Source organism: Eriocheir sinensis, chromosome 25 (assembly GCF_024679095.1).
Source record: "Eriocheir sinensis breed Jianghai 21 chromosome 25, ASM2467909v1, whole genome shotgun sequence".
Lineage (NCBI taxonomy): Eukaryota > Metazoa > Arthropoda > Malacostraca > Decapoda > Varunidae > Eriocheir > Eriocheir sinensis.
In genome coordinates this window covers 8,441,564-8,462,120 of record NC_066533.1, presented here as the reverse complement: position 1 = coordinate 8,462,120, position 20,557 = coordinate 8,441,564, and the positions used below count along the sequence as shown (strand labels likewise).

The window sequence follows — 20,557 nt, the reverse complement described above, 5'->3', positions numbered from 1 at the left end:
TGAAGGTTCCTTATCTATCATTTTCTCCACGTTACTGTCTCATAGTTTGTACACCTGCAATTCTTTCCTTTTTCGGAGGTATGGATATAATGGAAAACTAGTTATTGGTATCTGCAAGATCTAAAGTAATTAAAAAGTTTATATTACCATCTCTTTACTATTACAGCTTCGGTGTTCTTCTACTGACATATGTTTTACTTATTTTGTGAGATTGAATTAAAGAGAAACTATACAATGGAGTCTCTGGGGCATGTACAGAGATTAAAAAGGGTTCTATGAATGTTTCTTTATAGTACAGTCTTTTTCTTTTTTTGACATGTAATATTGTTGCTTGTTTTGATAGTAAATGCTGCCGCCTTGGGAGCATTTGAGAGAGCGTAATAAGGGTTCATAGCACAGTTAGTTTCCATTATATGGTGTTGCTTATTTTGTCCGTATTTATGATTTTTTTTTACCTTTAGTGTGGGTGAAGGAGTAAATAAAAAATATTGGCTGATTTTTTTAGGGGTAACATCTGATTGCTTTGGACTATTTAAATTACCCTGCTTCTTTTATTAACGCTTGAATCAGTGCTTTTTCGATTTTAGAAAGAGACAGAGGGCAGTGCTGTGTTGCTAGAATATGTCTTGTTCAGAGTGATGAAACAGAGAGCAAAGCGTTCGCTTCCTGGAATACGGAAAAAAGGTTGCAGTCTCAGAATTTTGTGCTTTATATTTTTACTAAACTTAAAACGAGTCTTTCATGTTATATGAATACACATTAGTTTTGCGTTGCTGCAGGATTTTTATGCAGTTATGTTCGTTATGTCTGTTGTGTCTTTGCTCTCATGTATGTTATTATTCTTTTGTCTTGTGTTTGTTTCCTGGAAGGTGTGTTATATGTGTCCACTGGCTTGTCTTCTTTACTGATATGTCTGTTATGTGTTATTACTGTTACCTCTGTTAGTCCTGTATTATGTTGTGTGTATGCTGTTATGTCTGTTACAGTTATCCCTACACAGCTTTCTAATATGTTTTATGTATGCACTTATATATGTTTACTGTTATGTCTGTGTTGTTGCCTATAATGTCTATATACGGTTTTGTTATATATCTTCACTGTTATATATGCTTACATTTGAGTGTTTACTGCTATGTCTTATGTTTATATTGTTGTGTCTGTTTTTTTACAGAATATGATAAAAATAATCATACATGCGAGTTTTAGAACTAAGCCCAAATGTTGTGTTGTCGCAATCCCTCCTCACTGAATATACTTTTTGTTGAGAGAAATGCACCGAAAGGCCGCCCGGGCTGGGTTCGTGGAAGAGGTAAGCGGCTTATACGACGTTTATCTTTTTTCCTTTATTACCTCTCCGCCTCCATATAACGCAGCTCTTCGCGGTATTAGGGAGAGAGAGGGGAACATAAATCCTTGACAAATGCCGCTCCTTCATCATGCAGTCATCATTGCTACCCCATGTATTTGTTTTATGTGTATTTTTCTTGTATTTATTTATTCATACGTTGGCTAGTTCATACACTCGTTTATTTATGTGTGTGTTTAACGAATATGTGTGTGTGTGTGTGTGTGTGTGTGTGTGTGTGTGTGTGTGTGTGTGTGTGTGTGTGTGTGTGTGTGTGTGTGTGTGTGTGTGTGTCCATCAGAATGAAACACCATTTAGGGAGGGGAATGAAGGGAGGGAACAAAGGGCCCGAGGAGGAACAGTAAAGATAAGGAGGAGGATAAGGAAGACAAGGGTAAGCTGTGGGCAAACAAGATAAGGAGGAGGAGGAGGAGGAGGAGGAGGAGGAGGAGGAGAGAACAGAGGAGGCACAGAACAACACGAAGACCAGATGCTTCCCTAATAAAACAGGTGTAGGACGATCAGGGAGTGGAAGAGAAGGAGAAGAAGAAGAAGAAGAAGAAGAAGAAGAAGAAGAAGAAGAAGAAGAAGAAGAAGGAGGAGGAGGAGGAGGAGGAGGAGGAGGAAGGAAAGTAAAACGGCTTGCCTGCCAATCAGTGGAGAAGAAAGAGGAGGAAGAGGAGGAGGAGGAGGAGCAGCTCCTGTGTGTTGTGTGAGTCTGGGTGGACAAGGCGCCGTGTGTTTGGAGACATAATAAACGCTCACAAGCCTCCTCCTCCTCTTTCACCTCTTCCTCCTCCTCTTCCCTCTTTTCCTTTCCTTCCCATTTTCCTCATCTCCCACAATCATTCTTTCCCTTTCCTTTCTCTGCTTTGCTTTATCCTTCATTTACGATTAACTCTTCCTGCTTCTATTCCCTTTTCTTCTCCCTTTTTTCCCCCCCTATTACTTTTACTCCTTGACCCTCTTCCATTTCTTCATTTCCCTAACCCTTTTCCTATTACCCTTCCCCTTCTTATCTCCCTTTCTCAATTCCACTATCCTCTCTGGTCTCTCCTTCATCCCTTTCATTTCCCTACTATCTCCCCTCCTTCCCCTTTCTCCTATGCACTTTCCTTCTCTACTCCTCCCTTTTCCTTCCTTTATATCTCGTTCATACCTTTATCTCTCTCCGTCTTTCTTTCTCTTTCATTTGTTTCATATTTTCCTGCCCTTAGAGTCCTCCTTCTCTCACTGTTTAAAGCGTATAGTTCTTCCCTCCTCCTCCTCCTCCTCCTCTTCTTCCCTCCCTCCTCCCATCCCTTCACGTCTCCAGTTTCCTCCCGCCCTACCATATGCCTTTTCCGCCTTATTTATCTCCGTTTCCTTGGCTGTCACGCGTGCTTTCCCTCCTTCCTCTCTTTCTCCAAGGCGATTTTTCCTCCCTCCATATATATCTTATTTCTTTCTCTTCCTTTATTGTTTTCTCTGTTCTATTATTGTGTATTTTCCTTTCTGGCAATTAATCTCTATACCTCTCTCTTATTTTCCTGTCTCTTTCCTTTCTTTTCATCCTCTTTCTTCTGTCTTCTTTTTTTTCTTACTTGCCTCCATCTCTTACTCCCTTCTTTTCCTCTTTTCTTTCCTTCATTCTTCTCATATTTCTCTATATTACTGATTCGTTTCCCTCATTCCCTCCTTCTCTCATTCACTTCTCTTCCTCTATTCTTCCATCCCATTCTCTTACTATTTATCTTTTCTTTCTTTTAATTTGTCCTCCCTCTCTTCCTCTTCCTCTCTTCCTCCTTTCTTTCGTCTATTCTCCTCTTCCTGTTATCTTCTTTCTGTGCAAGTTTTCTTCCTTCCTTGGTCGTCCCATCCCTTTCTTTTCCTACAATCCTTTCTCCATTCTCTTCTTATTTATCATTTTTTATTATGATTTCGCCTCTCTCTGTCCCTCCCTTTTCCTTACTCCCTTCTCCATTCGTTCCTTCAGTCTCTTTTTATTTATCTTTGTCTTATCATCTTCTCTCCCTCTCTCTCACACTTCTACTTTCCTTCATTCATTTTCTTCTTGTTTCTCTTTCTCCTTTGCTCTTCTTCCTCCTCTCCTTTCTTCCATTCGTTTCTTCATTCTCTTTCTTTATTTCTCTTCCTCCCGCGCGACTGCTTCTCTCATTCTCTCTCTCTCTCTCTCTCTCTCTCTCTCTCTCTCTCTCTCTCTCTCTCTCTCTCTCTCTCTCTCTCTCTCTCTCTCTCTCTCTCTCTCTCTCTCTCTCTCTCTCTCTCTCTCTCTCTCTCTCTCTCTCTCTCTCTCTCTCTCTCTCTCTCTCTCTCTCTCTCTCTCTCTCTCTCTCTCTCTCTCTCTCTCTCTCTCTCTCTCTCTCTCTCTCTCTCTCTCTCTCTCTCTCTCTCTCTCTCACGCAGTTTTCCTCCCTCTTTACCTCCTCCTTTACCTCCTTTGCTCTCTCCTCCTCTCCTTTCTCCCTATCTTTATTCTTTTCTTCCTCTATCCTTTCTTTCTCTTCCTTTTCTACTTCTGTTACTTCCGTCCTCTCCCTCCTTACTCTTTTTCTTGCTTTCCCTCTCTCTTTTCCTCCTTTCCTCTCCTCTTCTCCACCTTTTTTTCTCCCTCCTTCTCTTTTTCTTTCTTCCTTCTCTCCCTCCTCCTCGTTTCCTCTTTTATTTTGCTTTTCCTTCGTCGTTTTGCTTTCCTCCCTCCCTTCCTTTCTCCATTCATCTTTTACTCTTTTTTGCCTTATTCTTTCTTCCTCTTCTCCTTCTCCATGTTTCCTCTTTCTCTTTCTCTTATGCAGTCTTGATGTCCTTCCTTCCTCCTTTCCTCCTTTTTTTATCTTGTTTACTCTCTCTCTCTCTCTCTCTCTCTCTCTCTCTCTCTCTCTCTCTCTCTCTCTCTCTCTCTCTCTCTCTCTCTCTCTCTCTCTCTCTCTCTCTCTCTCTCTCTCTCTCTCTCCTCCTTTATCCCTGTTATACGCACTCACCTTCGCTGTTATATCCTCTTCATATTCTCAAGTGGAAGGCGCTTTCTCTCCTCCTCCTCCTCCTCCTCGCCCCTTCAAGAATGATTATATGGGGTAACTTTAAACCTTTTCCGTACTCGTTTATGCAAATTGGAATTATTTATCTTCCTTCATATGTGGAAAGTTAGCTAACAAAGGTGTGTGTGTGTGTGTGTGTGTGTGTGTGTGTGTGTGTGTGTGTGAAGAGGAGGACCAGGACGAGGAGAAGAGGCGGAGGAGACATGGAAGAGGAAGGATAAGAAGAGGAAGAAATAGGAGAAAGAAAAGGAACATAACCGTACTAAAAAGTGTATGTTCGTGTGTGTGTGTGTGTGTGTGTGTGTGTGTGTGTGTGTCTCGGCAGAGGAGGAAGAGGAGAAGAGGGAATAGAAAAATGAATAGAAGAAAAAGAGATTGCAGAGGAATATCACTACCAAAAAAGTGTTCGTGTAGGAAAAATGTGTATACGTGTGTGTGTGTGTGTGTGTGTGTGTGTGTGTGTGTGTGTGTGTGTGTGTGTGTGTGTGTGTGTGTGTGTGTGTGTGTGTGTGTGGGGGCGCCACACTCATATGGTATTCATAAGCCCTTCGGCGCCTCGTGAAGGGCGCGGAGATCCTATACATGGGATGGGACGTCGAGGTGCCGGGCGTGTTGGCGGCTGTGATGGGGAAAGTTTGTATTGTTCCCTTCACTGCTGCTGCTGATGTTATAGTATTGATGATGTGTTCTTTTCGTAATACATAGCTCATACAATTGTGTATTCTTCATCGTTTATGTTTAGTTTAGTGTATTGGTAAAGTTGTTTTCTAGTCTTAATGGCTACTAAATATATAATGCTCTCTTCACTGATACTGTTGATGTTATTGTTCCGATGGTGTGTTGTTTTCGTATTTTTAAGCTACTGAAGGTGTGCTCTATTCTCTTCACTACTTCTACTTGCATTATTGATGGATATTGGGGCCGTTTTCTTGTTATAAATATTACTAAAAGTTTATTATCCTCTTCACCGCTACTGCTGATGTTAGTGTATTGACGATGTGTTGTTTTTGTGTGATAAAGCTTCTAAAAAGGATATATTGTTCTCTTCGCTGCTTCTGCGGACATTATTGATGGATATCGGGGTGTTTTCTTGTTACAAATGCTGCTAAAAGCGTGTACAATCATCTTTACTGCTATTGCTGACGTTGATGTATTGGTGATGTATTATTTTCGTGTTGTATAGCTATTAAAAATGTGTTATATTCTCTTCATTGTTATTGCTTATGTTCTTTATGTATCGTTTGTTGTTTTCTTATAAAGGCTGCATGAAAGAAATACTTTTCGCCTCATTGCTTTTGCTTACGTTATTGGTCGATTTCAGGTATATTTTCGTTATAAAAAGATACTAAAAAAGGTGTTCTATTCTCTTCACAGCTATTGCTTATATTATTGATGGGTGATACGTTGTTCTCTTGATATAAAATGATAATGTAATCTTTGGCGTGCACGAATGCTCCTTATTATGTAACTTATGGACTGTATTTGTCGTTCTGATTATAAGGATAGTTACTAAGTAGAAATATTGCTCCCGTGTTCTGGTCACTTATAAGATCAAAGTCTCCCATAAATTCTTAGTGTGATGGTCAGGCTCCTTTGTGCACCTTACCGTTTGTTGTCCCATCGGTGTTGCTATACTGTTGATGGGAACTAGGAGGTACTGACGGATGGCACGTAGTTTTCTTGATATAAAATGATAATGAAATCTTTCGCGTGTACGAATGCTTCTTCTTTTGTAGTTTATGGACTGTGTTTGACGTTCTGCTTATAAGGATAGTTACTAAGTAGAAATATTGTTCCGTGTTTTGATGTTACATATAAGATCAATCTCTCCCATAAATTCTTAGTGTTATGGTCAGGTTATTTTGTGCACCTTACCATTAAATTTTCTTGTGTCACATCGGTGTTGCTATACTATTGATGGGAACGAGGAGGTAGGACTCAATATTTCTCTGTCGGTGAAGATTATGTCTGCCCTTTGCTCTGCTGCTAGTCTTATATACAGAGTGGGTTAGAGGTTTTTTTGAGTCTAAAACTATAAGGGCCTTTAAGTCAAGTGCGGCAAAAATCGTTAAAGTGGACTTCGAGGACATTACGTTGTATGATGGACTGTGAGGAGAGTCATCTCGAAACACTGACTTCGTTGTGTAGCTGTTACCTCCTCCTCCTCCTCCTCCTAGTCTTCCTCGTTCTAATATCCTCTTTATCAGCGCTTCCTTCCCTCCCACTCCCCTACAACCACCTCCACCATCATCCCCTCCTCCTCCTCCTCGTCCTCCTAACATCCTCCTTATCTGCCCTACTTCCATTCCCTCATCCCTACTACTACCTCCTCCGTACTACTCCAGCCATCACCATCACCTCCTCTCCTCCCTTTCCCCTTGCCCCCCCTCAAAGAGTGCCGCCAAACGGGCCGGCCATTAGTGAGGGGCGGCACACAGGCGGTCCCGTGTTGGTGCGCCGAGTGACGCCCAGTGACTCTGTTTACTGACTGAGCAACCTTGTACACGTGTGTGTGTGTGTGTGTGTGTGTGTGTGTGTGTGTGTGTTACGTAAGGGAGAAAAGAGGGAGGACCAGAAGGATTGATAGAAACAGGAATGAATAACTGAGAATACATGAAAAAAAACGAGATTGAGGATTGAGAGAAAAATACTGAGAAAAATGGGAAAAAACAAGAAAAGAAAAAAATAAGGATTGAGGATTGAGAGGAAAAATACTGAGAAAAAGGGAAAACAAGAAATGAAAAAAATAAGGATTGAGGATTGAGAGAAAAAATACTGAGAAAAATTGGAAAAAACAAGAAAAGAAAAAAATAAGGATTGAGGATTGAGAGAAAAAATACTGAGAAAAAGGGAAAACAAGAAATGAAAAAAATAAGGATTGAGGATTGAGAGAAAAAGCAGAAAAGAAAAAAAAACATGAAAAGAACATATGAAAAGGACTGAGATTTGTGAGAAAAAAGGCAGATGAAAGAGGAAACCATGAAAAAAACAGAAAAAAGGAGTATTGAGAGAAAATGGCAGAGGAAGGAAGGGAAGACAAAAAATAAAAAGAGAAAAAAAACGGATTGAAAGAAAAAAAAGCAGAGGAGAGGAAGCAAAATAAACGAAAGAGAACCAAGAAGGGAAAAAAATAACATGAGGAAAGAAAAAAATTAGATAAGGATAGAAGACGCAAAGGCAGAGTAATGCAGGAAAAAAAAAACAAGAAATGATTGAAAAAAAGAGGATTGAAATAAAAAAAGTAAGAGGAGAGGAAGGAAAATAAACGAAAGAGAACCAAGATGAAAGAAAAAACATGTACAAAGGGTAAAAAATAAAAAGAAACAGCAGGAGTGAGAGAAAAATGCAGGGGAAAGAAGGAAAACTGGAAAAGAACAGGAATAAACTATGCGAGACTGAAAAAAAAGAAGAGGGGCAAGATTGAAAGAGAAATACAGAGGAGAGAAGGGAAAACAGGAAAATAACAGAAATAAACGGCGTGAAAATGAAAAAAAAAATAGAGAAGGAACCCAAAACGAAAGAGAAAAAAAATATAAAGATAAATAAAAGCAAAACAGATAAAAGGCGATGAAGGCGAGTTAGTTCTTGCCGGCGCACCTTGCCCTCAGAAAAGCGATTGGCGTGTAATGGGTCCGATCGGTCATGGGCAAGAGTTGTGGGCGCGGGTGACAGTTTACTATAAGCCGCGTGTGTTAGGCTTAGAGGCACATCGGTCTGCTTCATGGTCGCCGTTCATTCTGTGTGACTTGTGGGGAGAGGAGAAGACAGTTCCATTTTCTTCTATTTACTTTACCCTTTCTATAGTGTGTTTACTGTGTTATAACTGGTAGGCTTGCTTTCATTACTGTCTGGCTCATTTTCATCGTTCCTTTTGTTTTGTTAATTAGGGAAGCAGAGAATGAGGCAGAGCTAGAGTTTCTTATTTCTTCTTTACTCTTTATATAGTTTCTACTGGTTTTACTGTTAGTCTTTAGTGATCCATTTGTCGGTATCGTCTCCGCTGTTACTGTTTCGATTGTGGGAAGAGCGATAGGTGAAAAAGACGTTACAGTTTCTATTTTTTTTTTTACTGTCTTATTTTTTTGTAGCAAGCTGCGATATTAAAAACTGACTCGGCTTCATCTGTTTCTTTTTTTTTATTTATCTATTTTCCTTTCACTTTAGTTCTTTTTCTAATTTTTCCGTTTTTTACATCGTTTCTTTGTTCTTTTCTTTTTTTCCATGTCTCCCCTGCCTTTTTCTCAATTACAGTAGTTCATAGCCTTAGTTTTTCTTATGTCTGTATCGTCACCACTGTTTTTGTATTTTGACTATGGAAAGAGCAATAATATACAAAGTCAGAGGTACCGTTTCCTATTTTTCTTCATATAGTTTTTACTGCGCTCTAACTTGGCAGACTAAGCCTTTAAAAACAACACAAAACTCCCTTGATACTTTATTATGGCTAGTTACTAAGACAAATCTCTCTTTTTATTACTATACATTGTTTATACCTACATGTTTTTGTGTCGAGTAGATTTATAAACAGAGGGTAAAAAACGGCAAAGGGTGTAAAATGCGAGTTTACGTTTCCCTTTGAACTCTGTCGACACTTTGTTTACGGGAGGTGTGAAAGGGAAAGTGGGCTGCGTAGGCGAGGAGGGAGAGAGAGGGGAAGGAACGAAGAAGTGAAAGGGAGAAGGAAGGGAAAAGGGGAAGGCAGGGAGAGGGCAAGGGCAGGGAGAGGGGAGAGCTAGAGTTTGCTGATGTTGCTATAGTATCAGATAACAGATCGTGAGAGGGGAGATACGGAGGGGAGAGGGAGAGAAGAGAGGGGAAGAGGGGAGGAGAGAGGAGAAAGTGCTGTGTAACGAGAGAGATAAGAGCAAACAGAATATTAGGATCAGAGAGAGAGAGAGAGAGAGAGAGAGAGAGAATATTGGCTTTTCTTCATCCAGCACTCCTCCCTCTTTCTCTTCCTCCTTCTCTTTCTCTCATTTCATCTTGGTTAACCATTCCTCTCTCTCTCTCTCTCTCTCTCTCTCTCTCTCTCTCTCTCTCTCTCTCTCTCTCTCTCTCTCTCTCTCTCTCTCCGGCCTTGCTTCTTTTGCCTCCTAATCGCTTCTTTCATTGTTCGCCTCCTCCTCCTCCTCCTCCTCCTCCTCCTCCTCCTCCTCAGCTTTTCTCCGTTCCGAATGTATTCCTTCCTCTTGTGATTTATTTTGCTTTATGTTTGTCATTTTTGCAGTCTGCGATTTTATGTCCTCTCTTCCTGTTTACTCGTCCTCCTCCTCTTCCTCCTCTTCTTCCTCGTCTTCGTCTTCTTTTATAAGGTTTCGTCTTCCTGGTCCTCCTCCTCGTCCTCCTCTTCTTTTGTTTCTTCTTCCTTTTATCCTCCTCCTTTTTTTTCTTTTCCTTACAAATACTGCATGTTTTTCTTTCTTATCTTACACCTAAAGATTCATGTTTTATTTTGCCTCCTCCTCCTCCTCCTCCTCCTCTTCCTCGTCTTCTTCTTTCTCCTGTTCTCTATTCTTTTCGACTCATTTTACATTGCAAATTCTCTTCATTTTTTCTTTTTGTTTATTTACAAGGCTTCATATTTTATTGCCCTGCCAGCGTGACTTTTATTTTCTCTTCCTCTTCTTCCTCTTCCTCCTCTTCCTCCTCCTCTTCCACTTCCTCTTCCTCCTCCCCTTCCTCCTCCTTCTCCACCTCACATTCACTGCGGCAATGACCATGACATCTTCCCCCTCACTTTTCGCCTACCATACAACCCCCCTTCTCTCTCTCTCTCTCTCTCTCTCTCTCTCTCTCTCTCTCTCTCTCTCTCTCTCCTTCCCTCAAATCACTGCATTTCTGGGGCGATGCCAGGTCACCTTTTCCTCCTCCTCCTCCTCTTCCTCCTCGTCCCTTACCTCAGAAGCCATAGGGAAAAGGTAATATGGTCATTAGTCTCCTACCTTATAAGGGTCATTTGGACGAGTCACACGAGGGGAGACTATGCCCTTTGTTGTGTGTGTGTGTGTGTGTGTGTGTGTGTGTGTGTGTGTCGTTGCGGAACTTTGCATGTCCTTTCTTGTTTTCCTCCTTCTTCTCCACCACCACCACCTCCTCCTCCTCCTCCTCCTCCTCCTCTTCCTCCTCCTCCTTGTCTTCCTCCCCTCTTGCTCTTGTTTGGTTCCTTTTATTCTCGTCAGTAAAGGATTCTCGAGTGATGTTTGTCCTAAGTCTTCCTCCTGTGTGTGTGTGTGTGTGTGTGTGTGTGTGTGTGTGTGGATGAGAGAGAGAGAGAGAGAGAGAGAGAGAGAGAGAGAATGGTGATAAAGTAGAGATGATTATTGGAATTGTGTGACATGTGTTCTTGTCCGAATTTCTTTATTATATTGTGCTGGCATTTTCTCTCTCTCTCTCTCTCTCTCTCTCTCTCTCTCTCTCTCTCTCTCTCTCTCTCTTTTCCCCAAGGTAATTGAAGGTGTGATGCTTATATTGAACACACACACACACACACACACACACACACACACACACACACACACACACACACACACACACACACACACACACACGCACACACACTAATTAACTCTTCCTGACGAGGCAATTACCTGGCCTTAAGCAGGTATGTACTCAGTCCTTCACGCCTTCTTGCCTTTCTCTCTCTCTCCTTCACTATTTCTTGAGTTTGCCGTCAAGATTCCTGCCCCGACTTGTACTGCTCTCTCTCTCTCTCTCTCTCTCTCTCTCTCTCTCTCTCTCTCTCTCTCTCTCTCTCTCTCTCTCTCTCTCTCTCTCTCTCTCTCTCTCTCTCTCTGTCTCTCTACTACTCCTCTTCTTCCTCTCTGTATTCTTTTTCTTCCTTCCCTCTCCTCCTCGATCACCTGTTCCTCCTTCTGAAAACTCTTCTGCTACTGGTTCAAGTTTTTTATTTTTTTATTTTCCCTTCCTTCTTCTGCACCTCCTCTATTAAGATTCCTGTTATTATCACTAAATGTGCTGTCCTTTTTTTTTCTTCTTTCCATTTCTCCATTTCTTCCTTTTCTCCTCCTCCTCCTGCTCCTCTTCCTCCATTTATTCTTCATCCTTCTCCTCATTTTCCCTCTTGCTCTGCTCTAAGACTTTCTCTCTTTCTAATACTTCTTCAATTGCTATCTTTTCAGTTTTCTTTCTCTCGCTCCTCCTCCTCCTCCTCCTCCTTCTCATCATCATCATCATTATCATCCTCATCCTCCCTCCCCACGAGCAGACTCACTCCTGTCCTCACTTGACTCATCACCGCAGGATTACGCCCCAGATTACCTCATAAGGAGTGAATATTTGGCGCCTCGTTCCGCCCAGGCCCGGTAATGAGACGAGGAGATGAGACGAGGAGGAGGAGTGAGGTGACGGCTCGGAGGAGGAGGAGGAGGAGGAGGACGAGGAAGAGGAGGAGGAGATGGTGATGGTAGCAGTGTTTGTTTTTCTTAGTTGAGGTGGCGAGAAAGAATAATAAAACTAATGTTAAGAAGGAGGATAGATAGGAAAGGATGGAAGGAATTAGTGACGGAGGAGAAGGAGGTGGAGGAGGAGAAGGAGGAGGTGATGATAGTGGTAGCGTTTGTATTTTGGCAGTGGTGGTGATGACCCCAAATAAGAATAAGGCTACGAAAAAAAATATAGGAAGACGAGGAAAGACTCATGACCTGAAAATAGAGGAAAATGAGATACTAGGAAGCGGAAAACTAGATGGAGGAAGGGAAGGGAAAATAAATACGAGGGGGAAGGAAAGCAAATGGTGGAAAAAAAACGATGAATGTTACGAAGAAAAGATAAATGAGAGACTTGAAAAGAGAAATGTGAAGCGAAAGTTTTATATGTAATGCAACCTGAGAGGAGAAAAACAGCGAGAGAGAAAAATAAACGAGAAATATGAAGATAACATAAAGCAAGAAAGTTAAACGAGGGAAATGAGAGGGAGGCGTGGAAAGAAAATGTATATGCATGATGCTAATGGAGAGAGAAGGAATAATAATAAGAAAAAAAAGAGCGGAAATGAAAAGGAAGGGAAGACGTAAATAATGAATATTGCCCTTTTGTGGAAGCAATGCGAGGGTTGTAACGTGAACCTCCTCCATGAAGGAAAAGAAAGAAAATAAATATAAATAAAAGGAAAATGAAAGGGAAAGAAAAATAAATACTACAACTCGATGATATAGACTAGATCCGTGAGAGAGAGAGAGAGAGAGAGAGAGAGAGAGAGAGAGAGAGAGAGAGAGAGAGAGAGAGAGAGAGAGAGAGAGAGAGAGAGAGAGAGAGAGAGAGAGAGAGAGAGAGAGAGAGAGAGAGAGAGAGAGAGAGAGAGAGAGAGAGAGAGAGAGAGAGAGAGAGAGAGAGAGAGAGAGAGAGAGAGAGAGAGAGAGAGAGAGAGAGAGGCCTCCTCCTCCTCCTCCTCCTCCTCCTCCTCCTCCTCCTCCTCCTCCTCCTGTCACCACATGAAAGAAAGTGAGAGACAAAAAAAAAAAAGAACCGAGAAAGAGAGACAAGTTTGAAGGAGACAGATTTATTACAACAGGTCAACAGGTAAACCAAAATCCAGGTGTCTTTTCTGCAGGTATCCAGTTCGCATTTTTTTCTCCTTTTCATATAATTTTCCGGCAAGTAACAAGGTCAGGAGGAAGGCTAACTCGTGTATTTTCTTTCCCGGAATAGATTAGCATGGCTGTAAATCACTTTTATTTACACACACCTGCATTTTTGGGTTACCTGCAGCTCTTATTACAGAGGCGGACGGTTAAGCCAGGTAAAGGGCCAGCCAGGTGAGCGGTCTTGTAATTGGAGGTGTGTGTGTGTGTGTGTGTGTGTGTGTGTGTGTGTGTGTGTGTGTGTGTGTGTGTGTGTGTGTGTGTGTGTGTGTGTGTGTGTGTGTGTCCATCCACAGACTGCACCACTGAACACACCTTTGCAGTAGATCATGCAGGTAAACTTTCACTCAAACGCCGTACAAGTAAAGTCTTGACTCATCCCTATTAGGCGCCTTTTCACGCCATGTTTACCTGTAGCGTTATCAGGTGTTTCTATAAAGTGTCATTATCTGTTGCTTGTTAGTCTTGTTCTGCGTAATCGTTGTCTTTTATCAGATTATTTTGCGTATATATTACTCTTTTCCTCTTTCTTGTTTCTTGTGTCTTTTCTTATATATATATATATGCCCGTCGTTTCATCAGGTGATCCTAAAGAGTGTTGGATCTGCTTTTAGTCGTGTTTTGCCTGATTGATTATTTATTATATTTCTTTCTCAGGGGTGTGCAGCGAAGGACTACCACCGCCGTCACCACACAGAAGAAAGGTAAGATAGCTTTGTGTGCTTTCTTATTTATTTTGTTTTTTTTATATCGTATTTATATTTTGTGTTGAAACTTTTAACTTCCATTTTTTCGATCTATGTTCCTTGTGTACAACTCGGATTAATGACGGGCAAAGCATATAGACACATACTCACCCCCCCCCCCCACACACCTACTGTTTACACATGGCCTTGAGAAAAGCAATTATTCTGCTTACCGAAGGACGAAATACGGCGCAAGGTCGCGTAATTACGATGAGTGTGTGTGTGTGTGTGTGTGTGTGTGTGTGTGTGTGTGTGTGTGTGTGTGTGTGTGTGTGTGTGTGTGTGTGTGTGTGTGTGTGTGTGTGTGTGTGTGTGTGTGTGTGTGTGTGTTTGTGTGTGTGTGTGTGTGTGCGTATGCTTATCCTCTCTGTCATTGATTACAGTTAGTCAGAAAAATGGGGACAAAAAAAAGATGGATAAAGTTGAGGAAAGTAAGAGGCGAAGGTGGAGGAAAGAAAAAGAAATAGAAAAAGGAAGGCCAGACACGTTTTGGAGACACAAGACAAGTACAAGAAATATAAATTGAGAAAAAAAAGCATAAAATAGTTAAACGAATGGAACATAGCAAGAAATAGATAGATAGAGAGATATATAGATAGATGGAGAGAGAGAGAGAGAGAGAGAGAGAGAGAGAGAGAGAGAGAGACGTCAACTCCTGGTAAGTTTTTGATAACTGCAATTAACACCTCCATCGGTTATCGCGTCAAAAGGTAAACTCATTAGGAAGTTTAAAAGGTCGAAAGGTACACCGACCCGTGTGTGTGTGTGTGTGTGTGTGTGTGTGTGTGTGTGTGTGTGTGTGTGTGTGTGTGTGTGTGGGTGTGTGTGTGTGTGTGCGCGCGCGTTCGTGCGTGTGCGTGGATGCGTACGTATGTGCGCGTTTCCGATGATGTTTGATTTACATAGACTAAGAAAAATCGGAGTGAATTTTCACACACACACACACACACACACACACACACACACACACACACACACACACACACTCTCTCTCTCTCTCTCTCTCTCTCTCTCTCTATATATATATATATATATATATATGTATCTTGCCCTTTTGCTCACCTTTCTTTGTTCCCTGAAGCGCCGCTGACCTGCTTATCGCGGTGACCTCGACCGGCGATTGGTCACCTGGACACCTGGGGGAGAGAAAAGCACCTGAGCATTACCTGTACACACACACACACACACACACACACACACACACACACACACACACACACACACACACACTGATAATTCGTTGCGCTTCCCATTATTGCAAAAAAAGAAAAAAATGCAAGAAAAACAGCAACATTACGGAGGTTAAGAAAGCGCCAATATTTCGTTTTCTATTTTCATGAAACGTTTAGACGATGTCCATTTACTCACGCAAGGTGGAGAAGAAATTGGGTAGGGTGGACTGCTTTGTTGAATGTTATGGGTGTTTAACGGAGTGGGTAAGAAGTCTGAAACGGTGAACGGAAAGGGATATGCGGAAAAATAACTGGGAAAACGGGTAATCTATGTATAGAAAGTGGTAGGAAGAGTAATTATGGAGTAGAGATTTATAGGCTTAAATTTTGAGATTTTGATTTTCAAGCGCCTGAAGAGGTGGAAATAGGTGTGTGGTGTTATGCAGTAAAGGGATGTTAAGATGGTGGTAATATCGGGTGAATGGAAATGTCTTTGCTTTGTTGGATGGAAGGAGAAAGTGGTTGTTGATGGATGACATGGGTACGTTGCATTGGTTTGATAAAAGCTATAGTGGTAAATGTTAAAGTAAGGAGAATAGGATAGAGAATAATATAATGGGGAAATAATGGAAAAGTAAAGATGTCATAGGGTAGGGTATGAGGTTGGAAAATATGAGGTAGATAAAAATTTAGGTAGGGAATAGAGTAAGGAATAGAGCAAGAAAACAAAGAAAAAAATGTAAAAGGAGAAAAGTAAATATAAGGAATAGATTAAAAAATAGAGAAAGAAAAGAGAGGAAGAGGAAATTAAAAGGAGAAAACGGAGATGATGAAATGTAAAAGTCATCACTAGAGTATACAGTATAGATGGAAAAAGGGATATAAAGTAGTGGAGTTTGAGCTTATAATCTGATGTTTTATAGACGTTATGATTAAAGGTTGATAAACTTTTTAGATGTTTGTTGTGAAGAAAATTACAAGGTACGCTCCAACACAAAGGAAGACAAATATTTAAAAAAAGGCGAAAAAATGGAGAGTAATATGAATGTTTGTTTTTTAAATGACTTCCTTTTATTAATATTTTACTGTTTGGAAAATTAGAAGTTAACAGAGTCTATTATAAGCAATGAAAGTTTGCTCATGGAACGAAATTCTTAGAGGTCTCGTTGAATACTTAATGAAAATGAGCCGTAAACGAGGAGGCGGAGGAGGAGGAGGAGGAGGAGGAGGAGGAGGAAGAGGAGGAGGAGGAGGATAACATAAGGAAAAGAAAGAAGGAAGAAAGTGGGCTGTAATCAGAGGAAATTACAGCGCTATTTTTAAATCCTTTAGGTAATTGTTACGTACGAGAATCTTATAAATGGTAAGAAGGAGCGTGTATTGTGTTGCGAAGAGGGAGCGAGATTAGAACCTCCGTGCACCGCTTTTCGGGGAGGTGTAGCGAAGTGAAAGTTTAATCAGATATACCCAGGTGTGTGCTAACGAGGTGTACAGAGTGTAGCCAAGGGTAATGTAAACCAGATATGGACCAGCCACGTTAGTTTTCCTTTCCTTTTTTCTCTCCTATTAAAAAGCAAAATCCCCTTTCCCAATCCTCTCTCCTCTTTGATTCTTACTTTTTCTCTTCCCCTTCAGTTTTTTTTTACATTTCTCTTCCCCTGAATTCTCCTTAAATCTCATCCTCCTCTTCATGTCTATTTCATCCCTCTCTTTCTCTTCCTCTTTTAAAGCTCTCCTGCTCCTACTCTTCCCCCTTTCTCCTTTCATTTCTATTTCTTCTCTTCCCCTTCGACTTCTTTTCACTTTTTTTTCTGTGGGTCCTCATGTAAACTCCTCTTCCTCTTCTCGTCCATTTCACACCTTTCTTTTCTTCTTGCACGCTTAAACCCTTTCTCCAGGGGTAATGCAGTAAACCATCACCCACGTGTACCTAAATGTGCTCTCCTCAATGTATACTAAGAGTGCGGAAAGGCGGTTTAAAGCAAGGATAGTTTTAGACAGCTTGAACCGAAGCGTGGCCCGGTGTTGCATTAAACAATATGGAGATCAGCTTAGTGTACCGAAGTTTTGCATTAAGTCGGCGCAGCTTCGATTAACTGTAGCAGCAGGTGTAGCGGTGACCAGGTGTATTGTTCTCCTTTAACAGATAAAGGTGTGTTGTAGCTGCTCTCGTCCAGGTGTATTTTTAGGTAGGTGTAGGGGTCGGGTGGGTATGATGATGTATATGTGTGTGTTTTCCAAGTCAGTCAGGTGAGCAAATGTTTTATTAATGTATGTTTTATTTCTAGATGTATTTTTTTGGTATTTAGTTCATTTTCCATAAGTGTTTTTCCATCTCCCTGAAACATTTTCCGACGCTAAAGAGGCTTAACTGTTAACGACCTCAGGGGAAAACAAAGACGCAATCGTTCACATGCATTTTGTTAGAGAACGATTTTTTTTCCTCTCTCTCTCTCTCTCTCTCTCTCTCAAGGCACGTTGCGTGCTTTAAATGAATCTAAACTCTAAAACGTATCCAAGCAGTTTTAATTAGTTTTAATGTTTTTTTTTTTTAAAGCTTCGTCCGCGGCATTTAATTCTTTGGGTCTTACTGCATTAACGACCTTGTTTTCCGACGCCGGCCTGAATGCTTGAGAGGGGAGTGCTGCGGGGGAAGGGGGAAGGGGGGGGGGGAGAGGGGGGGGGAGGTTGAATGGGTGTCGAGTGATTTGGTAAGGGATTGTTTTTTCCCTCTATATATGTTTGTCTTTCTGTCAGTCAGTTTTAATCCGTCGTTCTCTCTGTGTTTATTCATCTGTTCGTTTTATCTGACTGTCTTTATATCTGTCTGTTTACTTGTATGTATGTATGTATGTCTTTCTATCTGTCAGTATTGCCGTCTGTCTGTCATTCTTTGTCGGGATCAATATGCATATGCCTGATATTCTCTCTCTCTCTCTCTCTCTCTCTCTCTCTCTCTCTCTCTCTCTCTCTCTCTCTCTCTCTCTCTCTCTCTCTCTCAACTTGTATCTCTTCCTTAGCTGTTTATTTTCTTTCTCACACTTTCCTTCGTGTGGTGACAAAGTTTCTCTCCTTTGTGTGTGTGTGTGTGTGTGTGTGTGTGTGTGTGTGTGTGTGTGTGTGTGTGTGTGTGTGTGTGTGTGCGTGTGCGCGTTGACTAGTTTAAAAAAATAGTTCACGCCCTCGAGTCTTTAATAATGTAACACGAGTCAGGTCACGAAGACACCGAAGGCTACAGTAACTCAGGTTGATTGGTTGTCGCCTTCAGTCCATTTGCCGATTGCAGTGTTCCGAGGCCTCCCTTTCGTCACCCATTTACACCTCATGTTAATTGGACGGCTGCGTTGCTCTTCACCTACTTCTTTATTTTTTTTTAATTAATTTGAAACTTCAGATATAAAATGGTTTGTTCATTTCGTTTTTTTTCTGTTTTTGTGATTTTCATATTCGAGTTTTTATTTCTTTTTCCTTTTCTTCCTCTTTGTTGTTCTTTCTCACCATGTTTTTCTGCCTCGTTTTTTACCCTATAATATTTTTCTTAGTGTTTTGTGCTCCATTATTTTTTTCTCTTTTCTTTATCATGTCTTTTTGTTTCACTGTCTTCTACTCCTCTTCCTCCTCTCCTCCTCATTGCAAACGCAACCTTACGAAGCGACTCAACCTCTTCACGTTGGAAAAGAGACGACTGCGGGGAGACCTGATACAAGTTTTCAAGTACATGAACAAATTCAGCAATGTTGATCGCTCCAAACTCTTCATCCTACAAACTAACCCGCGAACAAGAAACAACGGTAAAACAATTCAAGCCAAGCGATGCTTTACGGATATCGGCAGTAATTATTTTTCGAACAGAGTCGTCCGCCACTGGAACAACCTTCCTGCAGGAGTGGTTAGTGCGGAAACAATCAACTCCTTTAAAAATCACATTGACCGCCACTTTGCTGCGTCGGGAGTGAACTAAAAGTACCCACGAGTACGTACAGAAGTGCTTTAATCCTTCTCGCAAGCCACTCCTATGGCTGATGGATTGATTAAATCACAGAAAGCAGGCAGCCTCGCAATGAGCCAATAGGCTTTCTGCTGCCTGTTCGTCCATGTTTCCATGTTTCCATGTTTCCTCCTCTTTCTCCTTCAACTCAGAATGGTTTTGGGTAACTTTTTTGTTTTTCTCGTTTTTCCTTTTTTTTGCTTTAATTTCTACTACCTCTTCCTCCTCCACCTCCTTCTACTTGTCCTCGTCCTCGCATCCTCCTCTTTCTCCTCCTCGTCCTCTTCCTTTCTGTCTTCCTCCTCCTCCTCCTCCTCCTCCTCCTCCTCCTCCTCCTGCTCCTTCTCCTCCTTCTGCTCCTCCTCCTCCTCCTCCTGCTCCTCCTCCACCTCCTACTCCTGCTCCTCCTCCTGCTCCTCCTCTTCCTTCTGCTCCTCCTCCTCCTCCTGCTCCTCCATTACCATCTCCATGACGGCTCTCGCAGGCCAGCACTCCCAAAGACAATGGAGGGAAGTTAGGGCTTAAAAATAAGGCCTCGCCGGGCCCAATAATTAGGTAAAGAGGAGGAAAACACGAGAGAGGGCAGGGGGGAGGGGGCGGGGTGGAGAGATTTCAAGAGGGCCAAGCGGAAGGAGAAGAGGTGGTTTTAGGACCAAGAGAGAGAGGAGAAAGGGTTTAAGTGGGCTGGAAGAGGAGGAAGAGAGACATGGAATGGACGAGAAGAGATTTGGGAGTTTCCAAAAGCACTCAGAGAAAAAATACTAGAAAGAAATCGAAGGGGAAGAGAAATAGAGAAGAGATTAAAAGGGAGGGGGGCAAGAGGAAGAGGAAGGAAGGTCTAAGAGAAGGTAAGTGGAAGAGAAAAAGAAGGAAGGTGGAAGGGGAAAAAGAGAAAGGAAAATAAAGAGGCAGGATAGGGAGGATGCAATCATTGTTTTTACTGAGACTTAAGAAGAAGAGGAAGGTGAAAAAGCTGTAAGAAGAGGAAGAGGAAGGGATGCACTGGAAGAGTTCAGAAAAAAGAGGAAGGCGGAAATACTATACAAAGAAGAAGAGGAGAGGCTGTGCAGAAAAATGATAGATGGTTCATTATCATTAGTGTTCAGGAAAAAGATTAAAAAAAATAGTAAGATGGAAAAAGGGGAAGAGAAAAAGATGCTCTGGAAGATTTTGAGGCACAGGAAAAAGATAATGATGAAAAAGATGTAAGAAAAAGAGGAGAAAGAATTGCAAGGGGGGACAAGGCATAAAAAAAGGAGGAAGTGGAGGAGGAGGAGGAGGGGGGGGGGGTAATGGCCGCGGAAGAGGTTGAGGAAGTTTACAAGGAAGGACAGGAAGGCAAGAAGAGTGAAAGTTCCGTCTTATTATTATTAAAGAACAAAGAAACTCGTGAAGACCTTCCAAGAGTCCGCTGAAGAGAGACCGAGCCTGAAATTTGACTCCCCAAGACCTCCCTCGACTCCTCTTGACCTTGAAACTGTAACAAGGTGAACACGAACCCGGAAAAGTCAGGTGAGGTCTTAACGTTATCTAAGTATCAAGGTGAGTCTGCGAAGTGAAGCAGAAAGTGAAGCCTCGCTCGTTTTGAAGCCCGAAACTTAAGTCTTGAAACAGGCAAAAAAGTGAAGCTATGAAATGAAGCAGAAAGTGAAGCCTCCCTCGTTTTGA

At 41.7% G+C, this 20,557-nt stretch overlaps 1 protein-coding gene across 5 annotated transcripts in view; it reads right to left on the bottom strand.

Moving 5' to 3' along the window:
* LOC127003286 (zwei Ig domain protein zig-8-like) overlaps nt 1-20,557 on the bottom strand; it is a 151,193-nt gene that overhangs the window by 38,632 nt on the left and 92,004 nt on the right. For 4 of the 5 annotated variants that reach the window (XM_050869748.1, XM_050869749.1, XM_050869750.1 and 1 more), the window contains exon 4: nt 14,792-14,865. The exons of the other annotated variant lie outside the window; for it this stretch is intronic. The gene's annotated coding sequence lies outside the window, so the exon portion shown is untranslated. The remainder of the gene's footprint in view (nt 1-14,791; nt 14,866-20,557) is intronic. 5 annotated transcript variants of the gene reach the window in all.